The sequence below is a fragment of the Tachysurus fulvidraco genome, chromosome 23, assembly GCF_022655615.1.
Source record: "Tachysurus fulvidraco isolate hzauxx_2018 chromosome 23, HZAU_PFXX_2.0, whole genome shotgun sequence".
In the NCBI taxonomy this organism is placed as follows: Eukaryota; Metazoa; Chordata; class Actinopteri; order Siluriformes; family Bagridae; genus Tachysurus; species Tachysurus fulvidraco.
In genome coordinates this window covers 18,280,130-18,297,438 of record NC_062540.1, presented here as the reverse complement: position 1 = coordinate 18,297,438, position 17,309 = coordinate 18,280,130, and the positions used below count along the sequence as shown (strand labels likewise).

General features: G+C 39.9%; 1 long non-coding RNA gene across 1 annotated transcript; it reads right to left on the bottom strand.

Moving 5' to 3' along the window:
* Positions 1 to 651: 651 nt before the first annotated feature.
* Positions 652 to 8,289, bottom strand: LOC125140104. The gene is made up of 3 exons (XR_007139336.1): positions 8,017 to 8,289; positions 2,417 to 2,455; positions 652 to 1,558 (listed from the first exon to the last, which is right to left on the bottom strand). It is a non-coding gene; the product is annotated as an uncharacterized LOC125140104 (long non-coding RNA).
* Positions 8,290 to 17,309: the final 9,020 nt, after the last annotated feature.

The window sequence follows — 17,309 nt, the reverse complement described above, 5'->3', positions numbered from 1 at the left end:
ACCGTGCCCCCCCCCAGCTGCACTATAGACAATTCCAAATTTTCTCTGTCCTATATTTTTTTTCAGTATAATGACTTCCAAAATGTAAGCTGAAACAGGTATACTACAGATTCAGTAATCTTTAACTTGAAGGTTAAGGAGTCGCTGTGTAACTAGGAACTTTTGAGCAGCTTATGAACACGATCATCAGCGAAACCTCTGGATTAATTAAAAAATACCATTCGTTTTATATTTACTTGATTGTAGCTAGAAATTTCCAAGTGGGATAAAAAGATCTATCCATTCTATATCCATTCTATTCATTTCAACATACCAACTGTTCACAGGGTATGCACACACACACACACACACACACACACTCATTCACACACATAGACACACACACTCATTACTGACAATTACTGACAACATATGTCATTGGACTGGGGAAGGAACTTAGAGAACCTGAAGGAAACCCCCTATAACACGGGGAAAACATACAATCTCCACACACAGGGTGGAGGCGGGAATCAAACCACCCTGTAGGTGTGAGACAAATGAAGTGTACAAACCACTAAATCAGCTTGACCCTAATTAAAATCCTATCGAATCTTCTTAAAGTTTAAAAGCTGAATAAATGACTTGGTAAAGAATTTTCAAACAACAGCCGATTTTATAGTTCCTACATAAATCACATCACGCTTCCACCGTACAAGTGTTTTTAAATGACCTGTTACTATAGAAACAATAAGGTATCACAAGTGCATGAATAGAAACCTGATTTGAATGATACTGCTGGTGTTATTGTCAGAGCTGTGTATAGTATATGAATCAGCAACCCTCTGACCAATAAGAGCAGGACTATAGAACGTAATAGAGGTGTTATGTTTTGACATATCTACAGATTTCCATTTTAAAAGTCAGGCTTATTATATCTAGTTTCAGGCTGTGTACAGTATGAATTTTGACAGAATTTATTACTGGTGCTTTTCGGTGTTTTCCTAAAACATCAGAGAAAGTGGAACAGCACTGTCATGACAGGTTCTGTCTGTCTCTGTGTGTGTGTGTGTGTGTGTGTGTGTGTGTGTGTGTGTGTGTGTGTGTGTGTGTGTGTGTGTGTGTGTGTGTGTGTGTGTGTGTGTGTGTGTGTGTGTGTGTGTGTGTTTAAACAGCTTGGCTCTTCGACTGCATCGCTGATCTGTTCAGCAAGGTGTTTTTTAATATACAGAGGTCAGGATGTTGACTCATCAGGGTTTTCCAGTAGATCTCTCTCTCTCTCTCTCTCTCTCTCTCTCTCTCTCTCTCTCTCTCTCTCTCTCTCTCTCTCTCTCTCTCTCTCTCTCTCTGCTCCTCCAAGGGAAGAAAGACTCACAGCATAGCGAGAGCTCTGATACACTGTACAGCACTCTGGCGTCTTTCCTGCATGTGTCCTTCGAATTCCACGAAAGTCCAGCTGTAAAAATTCCTGTCACATTAGGTCATCCACATGGGCTCCAACTGCATTTTTGCAAAGTAAAACAAAATGCGGCTTCATCCGTCTGTCCGATTTTCTTCTGCCACATTTCGACGAGTAGTCGCTCTGACGGATGAGAATATGAAAATGAATAAGAAAAATAAACACCACAGACAAGATCTGAGCCTAAAAATAGCTACGTGTAATACAGTCAGTGTGAAAAGCAGCACGCCCATGTCATGATGAAATGGATATATATTTACAGAGATGGTATTAATTATGAGTGATTATTCATCTGAGTGCAATAATGTGATGAGGTGAGATTTCGATGACGATAACGAGAGCAGAGCGAGGTGATGCAACTGGCTGAGTGACTGAGGTCTGAGGAGGTGTAGGACTCTGTTAGGAAGACAGAGGAAGTCGTGCGGTTAGCAGGCTGCAAACCCATGCTTTTTATTTTCCTTCAACTGCAAAGTCCTATCATCAGATCATCAGGCTGAAGAGTTTACTGACACATTAATGACATGCACATGTAATCTGTTTGGATTCAGATGGGAAAGTCACAGGACACACACACACACACACAAAACAATTTATAAATGTTAATCAGCTTGCACTGCATGTCTTTGAGCTGGGTAGGAAACCGGAGAACCCAGAGGAAACCACTGACGAACAGGGAAACCATGCAAACTCCACACACACACACAGGGGGAGACATGAAGGACACCCAAACCCAGACATGAGAGTCAAACATACTAGCTACCATGCTCCCTAGTCTAGCATTAATAATCCTAACAATGTAATTAACCCATAAATGCTAACCAGTCACTTCTATTTTTATAAAATATGTCTATGAAGAGAACAGTGACAACAAAACCACCATAAGGTGTTTTTTTTTTAGTAAGCTCTTGATCCTGGTCAAGGTAGCAGTGAATCTGGAGAATCCTATCCCAGGAACAGAGTGTATGTTATGGTGGAACTTACCATAAATGTCTTGTGGTCATTCTCAGCTGATGGAACCCACTGTAAAGAAAAATATCAACTCTTCTGGAAGGTTCTGTACAGAAAGCTAAATTTATCCCTGAAATTATACCAACGAATCATTAAGGGTTGAAGATGGAGCCATTTACTCCATTTAAGTGAAGGTTTTGGGGATCCATTTATTTGTTCCATCGTTCATGTTTCATGTTACGTATCCTATGTTGTTCATATCAGCATGAGATAAACAACAAAATAAACACAAATATTATCATCGATATTATCATTATTACAACAGCTTGTCACCTGTACTTGTTTCTGTGTGTATAGATTGACAACGATCCGATTATTAAGTGAAATAACTTGCAAACACTTCACTAGTTCTTGCTTTAATCACAATATGCTGTATGTAACAGAAACCTAAGAGTTTATTATCTCGTTATCTCGTCAGTAGTGTATTTAAAGCACTGTTTCTAGATTGTGATGTGACCTCAAGATGATATCAGGTGTGCTCAGAAAACATTTGGGTTTAGCAGATCAGTCAATTCCGAGAAACTCCTAATATAGTCTTATTTTTAATTTCTAATATCTATGGTGTAATTATTAAATCGAACTGTTTAGAAAAAAAAACATTATTTAAAAACAATAAAGTACAAATACAATAAGAGTTATACTTCTCTTCACAGTCAGCAGAGAGCTCAAAGAAGAGAGCTGTGAAGAGAATGACTTCTCTTCACAGTCAGCAGAGAGCTCAAAGAAATGCAAACTAATCTGAAATACTTCAGATTAAGTGCTCAAAACTAGTATATACAGTATTTAATACTTTTATTAATGTTTAATGCATTCTAAGCTCTAAACATGTCTGAATTCGATGTTCGTATTCTGCTCGTGTGTGAAATCCTGCAGGTGTAGTTTTATTTTCCCTGACTGTCAAATAAAAATGCAACAGTGCAGCAGTTCATGTGTTCTACCCATCCAGCGGTAATGAGTTGAAATAATCCGAGGAAAGTTTGACACAATGACTCTGTGTTCTTTATGGGAATGTTTACATCTGTCGATGAAAAAGCTTGAAGGAGGGGAAAAGGATCGTGCAGGCCAACGAGGGCCAATGTGAGATGGCGTAGGTCCCAGGCTTGGAGAACCATCAGACAACGCACACAGCGTTGGCCGGTATCTGAGCCCTGTTGGACTGAGCTCTGCTCCGATCTGCTTTTTCCTGAGTGGGCCTGGAACTTCCTGCCTGCTTTCCTGTACAGTTCAGGGAATGTACATAGGCAGAGCTTTCCATCCTGCACTTCAAAATACACCCAGAAAAACATGCAGTCACGTGACACGTGGACGATTCGGTACATAATATTTCCTTTGGAGAACTCCTGGATGAAGTCATATATTGAGCTACAGAGAGCTCATAAGGAACTGTAATAAAAAAGACCTAAAAAAAATCTGGACGAGGCTCACATGCTTACATAAAGCTAAACGTAATGAAGTGCATGTTCTTTGCTTTTATGTGATGGAAATCTTTATGCTGGAGCAAATCTGTGCCAAAGGGAAACGTCAGAAGTGGACTACTGAATGAAACATTGTGTGTGTGTGCGTGCGTGCGTGCGTGTGTGTGTGTGTGTGTGTGTGTGTGTGTGTGTGTGTGTGTGTGTGTGTGTGTGTGTGTGTGTGTGTGTGTGTGTGTGTGTGTGTGTGTGTGTGTGTGTGTTAAGAGAGAGAAAGGAAGAGAGTGAGAGTGGGTAGTTTACTACGCCAGAGAATGTGAGTGAAGGCGCTTTATGACAAAAGCTTTATGCAAAACCCCAAACCAGCAATGTGAAGCGTCTCTGTAGAAACAATCAGTGTACAGTTCACTCTACTGCTTGGACTGGCTTAACAAATCTAATTTATCATCATTTAAATAAAAAGATTTTTATTCTTCAGACCCTTTCAGAATGCAGAAAATCTACAGGACACCTCAAAATAATGATTGGTGTTTTTATATTATGATAAAAGCTACACCACAGACCTGGGGCTCTCAGAAATGTCTGTAGCCTGGGAGATACCCTGTATTTCACAATCCCCATCAGTACAAAACATTATTTAATGACTGTCTGTGCTTCCTTTGGATCCCAATTTGATTTCTGGATTTTAGCACTGTTATAAACAATGTAGAAAAACAGGAACAAGCAATGTCAGGAGGCCAGGATCAGAACATGGACCGTCAAAGAGCCAAATTGGGAGAGTATCCCAGTCTTATAGCGCCCTCTTGTGGATAAAATTCCAATTAGCGTATGGAGGTGCTGGATGACAGTTGTTTTAATACTGTGGATTTTCTACACCTATGTAACATGAGGGACCATGAAATAGCTAAGCAGAAAACAATCATTTATAAGAGGGATCCCATCTTCATCTGGTTGACACCAGATAGATACATGTCTCCATGTACATAATGCTGCAGTGTTCATATTTGTTGTCCTGGATACTGATCTCTCTCTCTCTCTCTCTCTCTCTCTCTCTCTCTCTCTCTCTCTCTCTCTCTCTCTCTCTCTCTCTCTCTCTCTCTCTCACACACACACACACACACACACACACACACACACACACACACACACACACACACAAACATACACAGTCTTAGTGCAAAAGACTAGTTGCTCCTAGTGGGCGTTTCCCCTTATGATTAAAGAGAAGATCCTAGTAAAGATTAAAGTTCTTTATAAAGCATCTTGACCCTTAAAAGAGCTCATAAGGTCAGAAAGTGTTAGGAGTCGTGAGGAGGACTTTTAAGAGGTGAAGAGTTTCTTTATCAGAGGAGAAAATGACTGTGGAGATGAAATGTGTTGTATAAAATATTTAATAATGATAGTGAGTTAATAAGATGATACAGATTAGATTGTGTAGGGATTAATTTTGTGATCAATCATATTAGAGAAAACATCTTTGACACAGTGCAGAAACGTCATACATATGCACACACACACACACACACACACACACACACACACACACACACACACACACACACACACACACACACACACACACAGAGAGAGAGAGAGAGAGAGAGAGAGAGAGAGAGAGAGAGAGAGAGAGAGAGAGAGAGAGAGAGAGAGAGAGACTCAGTGCAAAATATTAGTTGAAGTGAATTCTTAGAAGTGAGGGCATTTCCCTGTAAGATTAAAGTGAAGATCCCAGTAAAGATAAAAGTTCTTCATAAAGAATCTTAACCTTTAAAAGAGTTCATAAGGTCAGAAGGTGTTAGGAGTCGTGATACATACATAATATATACATACACACACACACACACACACACACACACACACACACACACACACACACACACACACACACACACACATATATAGGGCTCACAAGTTTTGAAGACAGGCAAGAGTGACATTTCCAACCCCCCAGCAACACCCCCACCCCACCCCCAGCGGACATCAACCCGCTGTGTGTGTTTGTGTGTGTGTGTGTGTGTGTGTGTGTGTGTGTGTGTGAGAGAGAGAGAGAGAGAGAGAGAGAGAGAGAGAGAGAGAGAGAGAGATTATAACTGGTGTTGTTTATTGTGTTTGTTGCCTTTTTGGACTCCTTTATCATTTGTAATTTTGCTCCCATTTAAAACAGTTCAGCACAAGCCCAGCCATTTATAGGGTCATGACTGAGGACAATGTCCCGTTCAGAGACAAGCTGTTTCGTGTTGAAGTTTTGTTCAAACCGACCCTCGAAAATACCCTCTCTAATGTATGTTTTTTTTTTTTGTTCATTGGTTGTTACATTAATTCTTACCCATATACAATGGTGCTATTTTCTGATTGGCTATTGTGTAGCCTCTTTTTTTTTGATTGGCTGATAAGTGTCAGGCTCGACTAAGAACTCCAGGGGAGACGCGCTATAGACTCTCTATAGTTCCATAGAGACAGCGGTGCGGACTGATACATTTTGGGTGCTGCGGCTTATTAAATATATGATAAATAGTCAAAAAGTTTTTCTGCGTGAGAAATACGATGTGTGGAGGGAGAACGTGACAAAAGACCAAAATGTGTGACTGTCACTCTCAATGCGTGACACCTGACAGCCCTGCCCAAACACACACACACACACACACACACACACACACACACACACACACACACACACACACACACACACACACACACACACACACACACAGTTTGCCCAGGTTGGAGTGGAGGAATTTGTCCTGTGATTTGTATCTGAACGAGCACAAATTCACCATATTACTAATATTGCACGTTTTAATCTGTTTATAATTTGAGATTATTTTGAGACTTGCTGTGAATGAGCTGTTACTATAGAAACAAGAAGAAACTAGAACACTTTAATATTATATCATATCTAATATTAAACCAACAGATAATAGGCAGTTAAAAGTGCCTTATGTACTTCATAAAGTTTAACAAACTTCTTTATGAAGAAGGAATGCAGTGCTTTTAATTTCACAACATATTTGTGCCCTATAGTTTATGGTTCAAAACTTCTGAGTCATGTGATCAGATTAAACGCGTCGATTGGATGAAACCCCATGACGTCTGCAAATTGAGGAAACGGTGACATTCAGCAGAATTAGGATACAATTATGCTAATAGTGTTAGATATTAATTAAATATAGCTGAACATATATAACAGAAAAATACCTAAATAGCAGAAGGGACTAGCTAGAATGGTTACACCCCTAAATGTCTGTTAGTACTGTTACATACTGTACATTTAATTCATCAGCAGAGGGCGCTAAAGTAAAGAACAGAAAGTCAAACTGTGTGTGTGTGTGTGTGTGTGTGTGTGTGTGTGTGTGTGTGTGTGTGTGTGTGTGTGTGTGTGTGTTAAGCTATATTTAAGCCAAATTGATCACGCATCCTTACAATAGAATAGTGACAACTGAATTTATTCATAGATAATAGTATTTACTCTTTTCATTACTGAGTTTAAGTCCATATTATCAATTATTGTAGTAGAGAGAGAGAGAGAGAGAGAGAGAGAGAGAGAGAGAGAGAGAGAGAGAGAGAGAGAGGTTTTCTCAGTATAACTTGTCTTCATTAGTGAGTTTAGGCTTAGTTTAGGTCACTAGGTCAATGGAACAATGGAAGGTATTGACAAAGAAACAAAAATGTAGGTGTGTGTGTGTGTGTGTGTGTGTGTGTGTGTGTGTGTGTGTGTGTGTGTGTGTGTGTGTGTGTGTGTGAGAGAGAGAGAGAGAGAGAGAGAGAGAGAGAGAGAGAGAGAGATGTTCTCCGTATCCAGGGCCACAGATATGAACACTGCATTATTAAATATGTACATTTCAGTTTTTCACTTTTGCCTTTCTTCAGTCATTAAACTTAGCTGGATACTATAGAGCTTTCTGCAGCTGTATTTATAAAGCCCGTCCTGCGCTCATCACAGTACTCTTATTCACACAACTCTGTTGATTTACAGTTTTGGAGGAGTAACGATGTATCTATCCGGTGTCACCCAGAGAAGGATGCGTTCCCCCTTTTAAACCTGGAGACTCATCATTTTACTACATCGGATCATCTCAGGGAGTTTTTCCTATACCATGTTTTGTTGTAGCTTGTTTATCAGGGATAAATCGACATTTGGAATTCTGTATTGAAACAACTTACAATATTTACAGCGTTAGATGTCTCACAAACACGGAGAAGTCTGGAGGTTGAACACACAAGGGCTGAAGGCTCTGTCATGAAATTGAGCCTGTATGGTGTCTTGCAATTCCATCCCATTCTGCATTGCAATCTGAAGCTCGTCTTAGATCTGAACTCCCACAGCTTCACTTTTCTCTGCGCTCAGTGCCACAAAATCCATGGATGCAATCCAAACAAATGATGACATGTTTTCAGTTTTAAATTTTACAACCCATGTGAAGGAACAGCGGATTGATGCTCATCCTGTACAGCACACACATTCCTCACTGGCACAGGGCTTTATGTGCTCCTTGAACTCTAATATCATTTGTGTAGCCTATATTTAAATGTCACGTTATGTTATCCATTAGCTGATAACTTTTTTCCACTGCAGCAGTAAGTGCAACGGGATAAGGTGAGCAGTATAGAAAGATCTCTGAGTCTTAATGTTAATGACTCAAACCAAGTGATATTTTTGCTGGAACACTGGAGGAGGTCAACGAGGATAAACACAGATGATCACCAAGGAGTCTTTCCAGATCCACACCTTCATCTGAGTCGTGTTGTGTGATGAAGGAAGTGTAAAAGAGGGGAAACTCTTACGAATTCTTAGATGACCATTTAAACACTTATCACACACTCACACGTGCACACACACACACACACACACACACACACACACACTGTACATCGTATCCTCCACTCATGCATTTAAAGTTTTCGTTTTGAGAGTATCTGATTAGGCTTATGTCTGTTTTTTTTTTTTAAATCTTTTGCAGAAAAAAACAAAACAATAACAGACAAAATTCTATATAACTGTGAAGAAATATCAGAAAATTTACATTTCTAAATAAATTTCTAAATAAATTTAATATATTTTAGATTCACACACTGTTTTTTTCTCGATTGTCCAGCTTTTTTTATTTTTATTTTTTATAGAAATGTTTTACTCTAATCAAGTGTTTAATCTTCTGAAGTCATAAATTGAGTTATGAAGCAACTAAACTATGATTTAAAAAAAAACTTAAGTAACTTAAGTATCTTTGTTATTAAAAGTATCTTTGTTATTCGACTTTCCCCTCTTTTACACTTCACACTGTTTTTTCATCCACCACAGAATGAGCTGAATGTGTCCTTTACTTCCTGCTTTGTCACCAGACCGTCCTGTTGTAAACAGTCGGCTACGTCAAGCGCCTAATAAACTGCATTTTAGGAATACCGGTTTCTTGCATTAAGAGCTGTTGTCTGGCTTGTGGCATTTCGACTGGCTCTTAACCTGTAGCTATTAAATAAGAAAGCAAGCTCTTTTCGGGTTTCATTGGGAACATGACACAATGTACACCATCGACCACGCAAGAGACTGCAAGATTATGCCAAACTTTCTCCAAAGCACTACATAAGATTTTTAGGAATAGACTCGCAGCAGTGTGCGTATCGTTATTTTTGGCATTAGCGCTGATGCCATGTAGCTAACGCCCAGACAGGTTATTGCATTTGTCTTTCTGTTGGCCTGCAGAAGGATCCTGTTACTTTGGAAATTACAGAAACCTCCACTGTTGTGCCCCTGGTTATCTGATGTAATTTGGAAAGAACTGAAAAAAAAACATGTTTCTATGTTCTACATGACGAGCACTGATTTTATACGTAAGGTGTATCTGAGTCAGTTCATCTGCTGTTAATCCAGACCCTGTTGTGGTTTTTGTACTATTTTACCCATTCTTAGTTGCTTTGGAGAATTATGGAAATATATCGAGCAGAACGGAGATTGCATATATGGGCATATATTGTGTGTGTGTTTCATTAAGTCATATTGTACAACTCAATACACTGTTTTCAGTGAGTGTATCTCAATCGGCTCCTTAGTTCATGACGCTGATCGTGGAGTCGGCCATTTTAAGCGCCGTCTCTCTCTATAACAAAATTGTTTCATGCGCAGGGACGTTGGCTCCTAAAAAAATCCACAAAAAGCACTGAATTTTCTTTCAATTCATTAGGCAGTAGTGGCCTAATGGTTAGAGAGTCTGACTTGTAACCCGTAGGTTGTGGGTTCGAGTCTCGGGCCGGCCGCTACTGCGGTGCCCTTGAGCAAGGCACTGAATCCCCCCCCCCCTAACTGCTCCCATGGCTGCCCACTGCTCCGGGTGTGTGTTCACGGTGTGTGTGTGTTCACTGCTGTGTGTGTGCACTTTGAATGCGTTAAATGCAGAGAACGAATTCTGAGTATGGGTCACGTACTTAGCCGTATGTCACGTCACTTCAGTCAGCTGATTCATGATGAGTTTTGTCCCCTGTGATGATATAATCCAGTGTCATCTGTGAGACAATGGAAAACTGATTTAAATATAAACCTCTTTGAGGCAGTAGTAAAGTTTTTAGTAAAGTCTTCTTTCCACCAGATTTTGTTTAATGACAGCTCCCACTATATTCGTGCAGTTACCACGACAACAGAGCTTACTAACTACATAAAGTCAGATTTGTATCCTCAAAATTTCAATCACATTTGATTCACCGCTCTCACTCTTCTGCATCGTTTTTCAGCTAGGTTGTTTGTTCTTCTGTCATAATCGATCAGTTGACATAAATAGATTGAAAAGTTGAACTGGTTGTGAAAACAGGCTACATTTCAGGATGGAATCATGAAGTTAATATTTCCATTTCGACAAACATTTGAAGTAATGATTACACACAGCATGAAATATGTGAAGTACGTTGTTCCTCAAATGGGTACGACCACAGGGACATGCTAGCGGTGTGTGCAAATGTGATCTTTTAACACGTTGAGCAGTACTTCCCTAATATGGCATTTTAATCTCTCGCCTGGTAGCAGGATGAATCACTCTGAGCAGTTCAGTGGCTGCTGCTTTTCCAGTTCCACTCTAAAAGAAAACCACATGGGCAAAGATCAAGGTCTTATCTTGGGCCGATCTTTTACTCCTCCAGTTGTGAGTACAAGTGTTTTCTTTATTTCATTGTTGTGCACTGCAAGCCTAAATCACAATATCATGAAAAAACAAAGCAAAAGCTATCATCAGATATAGCAATGCTAATCCTGAGAGTCAGAGAGTTTTCATTCTCAGGTTCTTTAACACCAAACAATTTATAGCAAAACTGCAGTCTTTTATAAACCCAAAAACAGTCAACACTACAAATTGATCACAGAATAATATAACTAGGCCAATTCCGATACAGCAAATAAACTTTGGGCACAAATTGTGTATTTCTATCCCATTAGTGTTTATGTTGTGGTGCGTCATTCATAATGGTTGACCTTTCGTTCATTATATGTCAGGAACAGGGAAAATATTTACTATTATAATTACTTAAATACATTTAAAACATACAAATACATTAAAACATACATCATTTGGAAAATTGCATGGGGGGTCACATAGACGAATGTAATATCACACACCTCCATGGTTAGGTTTCTGTATCTGTCTCCACACAGAGACCAAATTCAATTGATTTTCTTTCTCACTCAATTTTAAGTACAATTTACCACAGGTTAATATTTCTTAGTCACAAATATACAGTACAGACCAAAAGTTTGGACACACCTTCCAAAAGTTTGGACACACCACCTTTTCAACAGGATTATGACCCCAAACACACCTCCAGGCTGTGTAAGGGCTATTTGACCATGAAGGAGAGTGATGGGGTGCTGCACCAGATGACCTGGCCTCCACAGTCACCGGACCAGAACCCGATCGAGATGGTTTGGGGTGAGCTGGACCACAGAGTGAAGGCAAAAGGGCCAACAAGTGCTAAGCATCTCTGGGAACTCCTTCAAGACTGTTGGAAGACCATTTCAGGTGACGACCTCTTGAAGCTCATCAAGAGAATCCCAAGAGTGTGCAAAGCAGTAATCAAAGCAAAAGGTGGCTACTTTGATGAACCTATAATATGACATATTTTCAGTTGTTTCACACTTTTTTGTTATGTACGTATATAATTCCACACGTGTTAATCCATAGTTTTGATACCTTCAGTGTGAATCTACAATTTTCATAGTCATGAAAATAAAGAAACTCTTTGAATGAGAAGGTGTGTCCAAACTTTTGGTCTGTACTGTACCTCAAGAAACATTGTTGACGATATTTATTTATGGCTAAACCTTGTTTAAAAATAAGCATTTGTATAATGATAGCTAGCATTAAGCAGTAAGCTAGCTAACATTATCTAGGTTACTGTTCCAAAAGAGCATTGTGTAGCTTGTGTATCTATGCTGTGGTAAAATAAATAAATAAATAAATTCTTCATCTGTGAAAATGAGACAGAAATTGCATCAGACCTATTATAAGTAAGACATTAAAGGGAAGGAAAATAATTCAGGCAGGTTACCAGTTTTAAAGATATTTTTAGTTCGATTATTAGCCGTTAGCTCCAATGCATTAGTTTGTAACAGTTATACCAGCTAGCTGGTGCATGCCATGTGTCTAGGCTGATAGACAGAACAGTTTGAATGAAACCCTTTACAGAAACATCTCAACATATATTGTGAGCACTGAAAAAAATTGCGAATGAGGTTTCACATTATGCAGCTAAAATACTGATATAACACAGACAATTCTAATTTATTTTATCCTATTTGTTTCAATAAAGAATGATCATGTGACACTAAGATGTCAGCAGTGTGTTGAATTAATGCCATATAACACAACTCTCTTTAGACGATAGACCACAGTCTCTTATAAGCAGTTCTTATATTTTTTGTGTAAAAGGTTGTCATGGTAAATTGTCCTGAAGACGTGCTATAGGTTGATGAAGATTGACAGAAATGTGCAGAGATGAAGATAGTTGCACAGTCAGCTGCAAACCACACCGGTAGTGAACCTCTCTGTTTCAACAACAGCTAGTTGAGACTTTGCTCAACCACAAGGTGGGAATGTGTTTGTGAGCGTCTATGTGTATAGAGTGTTGCGGTGCACTGCGAACATCCTATCCTGTACATGCCATAACAGAAGAGCAGTAATATGACCCAACAATCTTTTAGTCTAACTATAACTGCTACTGTGTGTTCGCTGAGTGCTTTTTAAAAAGTCACACATAATGTACAACACCAATCCCGCCAAATCCTTCCATGGCCCTATAAGCTTCATATATAAAATGAAATGTTTGTTATGTATATATTCCTTTTGTCAGGCTTCCTTAAAGGGACGGTTTGAAATCTACAGGTTTTTCCTTTACCCTGGATGTGGTCTACCACATTATTTAGTTTTGCACTGGATATGCATGATGAAATTTCTGCCACTGTATGACACATGGTTGTAGTGAGAAAAATGGCAAAATGATGACACACAAAAAACTTTACCAGCCATCTCACAGTCACATCACTTCCTGCCTCAGTCAGCACATGGTGTTGGCCGACTGGAAGTGCGGTGTTGAACTGTACATCAGAAAACATTCAGATGATAATATAGTTCTAAAGTGATGTTTTGTTTTTAGTTTCTTTTATTTGTTTTTACACACAAATCGTATTATTGAACCAAAAAACGTCTTTAGACGCAAATGTGATGATTAGGCTTATACATTACAGGATGCTACATTGGTAGCTATACGCTTTCTACACTTGTTATCAACTTTAACCTTATTGATTGATCCAGTGCAACTTCAGACACTGGGCATGTCTTGGCGGAGGAACTATATTATAAAAATGTGTACATTTAGTTATTTATTTACTTTCTTCTTAATAAGGTTTGGATTAACTGGCTGATTGATTGCCGTATTTCTTTTAAATGTGGAAAGAAAGACTTCTTATTTATACTGTGTATAGAAGTTAATAGTAGAGACAACTTGCTAAATTGTTTATCAGACCCAAAACTCAGGCAAGATTGGAGCTGTCATTTTACAAGTCACTTTTGTGGCACAGGAAGCAGCTGTATGCTCTTTTGTTAGACTACTTAAGAAGATCATGAGAAGAACTTTGTGGAAGAAATCAGACACGTCATTTACTGGTGGGTGAAAAGGACAGCAGTCCAGTGTGTGCCTGCTCTGGGCTTCCCCATTTCGAGGATTCCTCCTACGTCAGCTAATCACGTCATTAGAAGCGCTTGGCTTCCTTTTCTCCGTTCTATCCGAAAGTGAAGTTGAGTGCAGGTGGAGCGCTCAAGGCAAGGACTGACAAACAACAGGCAGCAGCAAGAGGAAGTGGGTGGTGCCTTGCTTCCAGGAGATTCAGAGAGAGAGACAGACAGACAGACAGATGGAGAGAGAGAGCAAGAGAGGCTGACAGATGGAGAGAGAGCAAGAGAGAGACAGAGAAAGCAAGAGAGACAGACAGACGGAGAGAGAGACAGAGACAGACAGAGAGAGAGAGAGAGAGAGAGAGAGAGAGAGAGAGAGAGAGAGAGAGAGAGAGAGAGACTGAGTCACACACACAGAGAGAGAGCAGTCAATAAATAAATCAATAAATAAAAAGAAAGATACAAAAAAGAACAATAGAGACATAAATGAACAAAAAGAAAGAAAGAAAGAAAGAAAGAAAGAAGGATGGTTGTTTTATATAAGTTCTGTAGCTGATCTGATCTGCCTCTGCATCCTCCATGTGTGAGCCATTCTCCATCTTGGGCCTTCATTCTCCTACATGACAACATTCACTGACTGCTTCACTGTACTGTGGATATTGAGACAATTCCACTTTCCATCTTCTCTGCTCTGCAGTGTTTCTTGATCTCTGTGTTTTCCTGTGTGAGCTCTGTGGTTTCTTCTTCTGCTGCTGCTTTACAGGGTCAGTGCAGTCGCTGAGGTTTGTGTCGTTACTAATGTTAACACCATCTCCCGTGTCTGTGATGTCGATTGCTGTAACATGTGCATCGGCATGATTGTGTTGGTTAAGGAGATGAGATCTGTGTTGGGGAAACTGTCATTTTCATCAGTGATCTTTTCTGGCTCTGAATAATTCATCTGTGAAAACTCAACATGCTTCTTGGTGGAGTTTCTGCAGCCAAGTGTGGAATCATTAATCATCATGGACCTCATCATGAATAAAAAGGAGGAATGTTAAAAATTACATTTACATTCACGGCATTTGGCAGATACTTTCATCCAGCGAGACTTAGAGGTCCACAAGGTCTCGCATTTAGAGCGCTATAAGTCTAAATACTCGCTTGGGAAATAATACAGCAAGACAAGTTGTTTCTTTAAAAAAAAAAGTTTCAGTACTTCAGAAAGAGGTAGGTTTTAGGCTTGAAAACAGAGAGTGACTCAGCTATTTGTAAATCTTGGAGAAGTTCATTCCACCACTCAGCTGCTAGAACAGAGAAGGATCATCATGATGGTGGGATCAGTGGAGCAGTGCAGGAGGAGTGGAGGGAGCGTGGTGCATCGCGCATGTGAAAAGTGCTTTGAGTTAAGTGGGCGCCGGTCTGTTTTTGGCTTTGTAGGCAAGATTCAGTGGTTTAAATCTGATGTGGGCAGCTACACAAGGCCAGTGGAGGAAGCGTAGCAACAGGGTGGTGTGGGAGAACTTTGTAAAGTCATACAGCTGCATTCTGGATTATTTACTGAGCTCAAATGGCGCTCAGGGCCAGAGCTGCCAGGAGCCGGTCTCGAAATGACAAGGGAAATTACAACTCGTGTTGCAGAGCGGAAAAAACTTGTACCATGCCTTCTTTCACCTATTTTCTGTTTTGGATGAGTAATTAATAAGGTTTTGTTGTGTCAGGAGCACCATGACTGCTTTGTTCATACGGGGGACAAAACGGCCGAGCTGTTTGTCTGCGACTGTTAAAGACCTTTAAACTTGTACTGTTTATTTCCAGTAGATAAATAAATTAATAAATTAATAAATGCACCATGCAAGGCCTATGAATATCTTTTTTTTAAAAGACATGTATACATTTTTTTAGTAGTAAATCAGACTTACACCCCCCCCCCAAAAAAAAAGTCAGTCTAAAGGCTAAAAATAGATCCATGTAAATCAATCTGCATGAGTGTTCTTAAAGTTTATCTTCATCAGGGTCTGGAGTAGCTGGCACATAAGATACACTCGATTTTTTTTTTTCATACACTTAATCGAATCCTCCTTCAACACTTCATTAACTTCTTACACAAACATATTTTCTTCTACATATCACTAAGTGACATTACATGCAGTCTTTTGAAGACCCTTGCTGTGGGTATGGTGAGACCCAGGATCATGTGGCAGAGAGGGCGAAGGCCTGTCATGGGAATATGTCTGTGTGTGTGTAAAGTGAAATCCGAAGGAGGTGATAGGAGACTATTAAAAGCTGTAGGATTCGTCTGTGGCTCTGTTAATATCCAGTGCTTTCAACATCTAACAGGCTGTCTCATTCACATGGCATGTCTGTGTAGAGGAAACACTCATGACAGCGACAAGAACGCCTGGGTGTTTCTGGGTGTGTTGCTCAGAAGTGCTAATAAACTCATAATAATCCTTAAAATTACGAGCATATTACTAATTAGTGAGACTAATTGTTGGAATTGTGCAGTACAATTCTGTACAGTCTGATGGTTGACATTTTTATTTCTTTTCATAAGATTGCTTCAAGAGTTTTCCTGTGTTTAAATGAAATAAAGTGAAATACACTCTGAAATACTCTCTCTCTCTCTCTCTCTCTCTCTCTCTCTCTTCCTCTTTCTCTGTCTCTCTCTCTCTCTGTCCCTCTCTCTCTCACTCACTCTCTAAAATAAAATAAAAGAAAGAGAGAGTGAGAGAGAGACAGAGAAAGACAGATAGTGTGTGTGTGTGTGTGTGTGTGTGTGTGTGTGTGTGTGTGTGTGTGTGTGTGTGTGTGTGTGTGTGTGTGTGTGTGTGAGAGAGAGAGAGAGAGAGAGAGAGAGAGAGAGAGAGAGAGAATATGTTCTATATGTTCTATCTACAGCATGTGTAGTCCAGCTGAACTGCAGACAGAAGCTCATCAGCTCCTTTAAACACAGTGACGTGTCTCTTATTCGCTTGTAAACATCCGCCAGCTTTTTTTTCTATGGCACATAAAGGGATTTTACGTCGCGGCGTCTCATCTTTCTCTGTGTTTGGTTATTTGTGTCTTCCCCTGCCACTATTTTTAACCGATTTCAGAGAGTTTAAGCGCTCCGTTGCCTTCGTGTGTTGCTATATTTAGCCCAGCAGACGCTCCGGCTCGTTTTGCGTCAATGGAATCCCGAGCGTGCGTCACGCTGCCAGAGCTCGCGCACTCTGATTGGACGGCGACCGGAAAGATTTCGGGGAGCTCCTCCGCTTCTGCACGCGTATTGGCGAGTGGAACGGCGAGGGGAGGACGCGGCTGTGACGTAACGGCACAAACAGCGCCTCG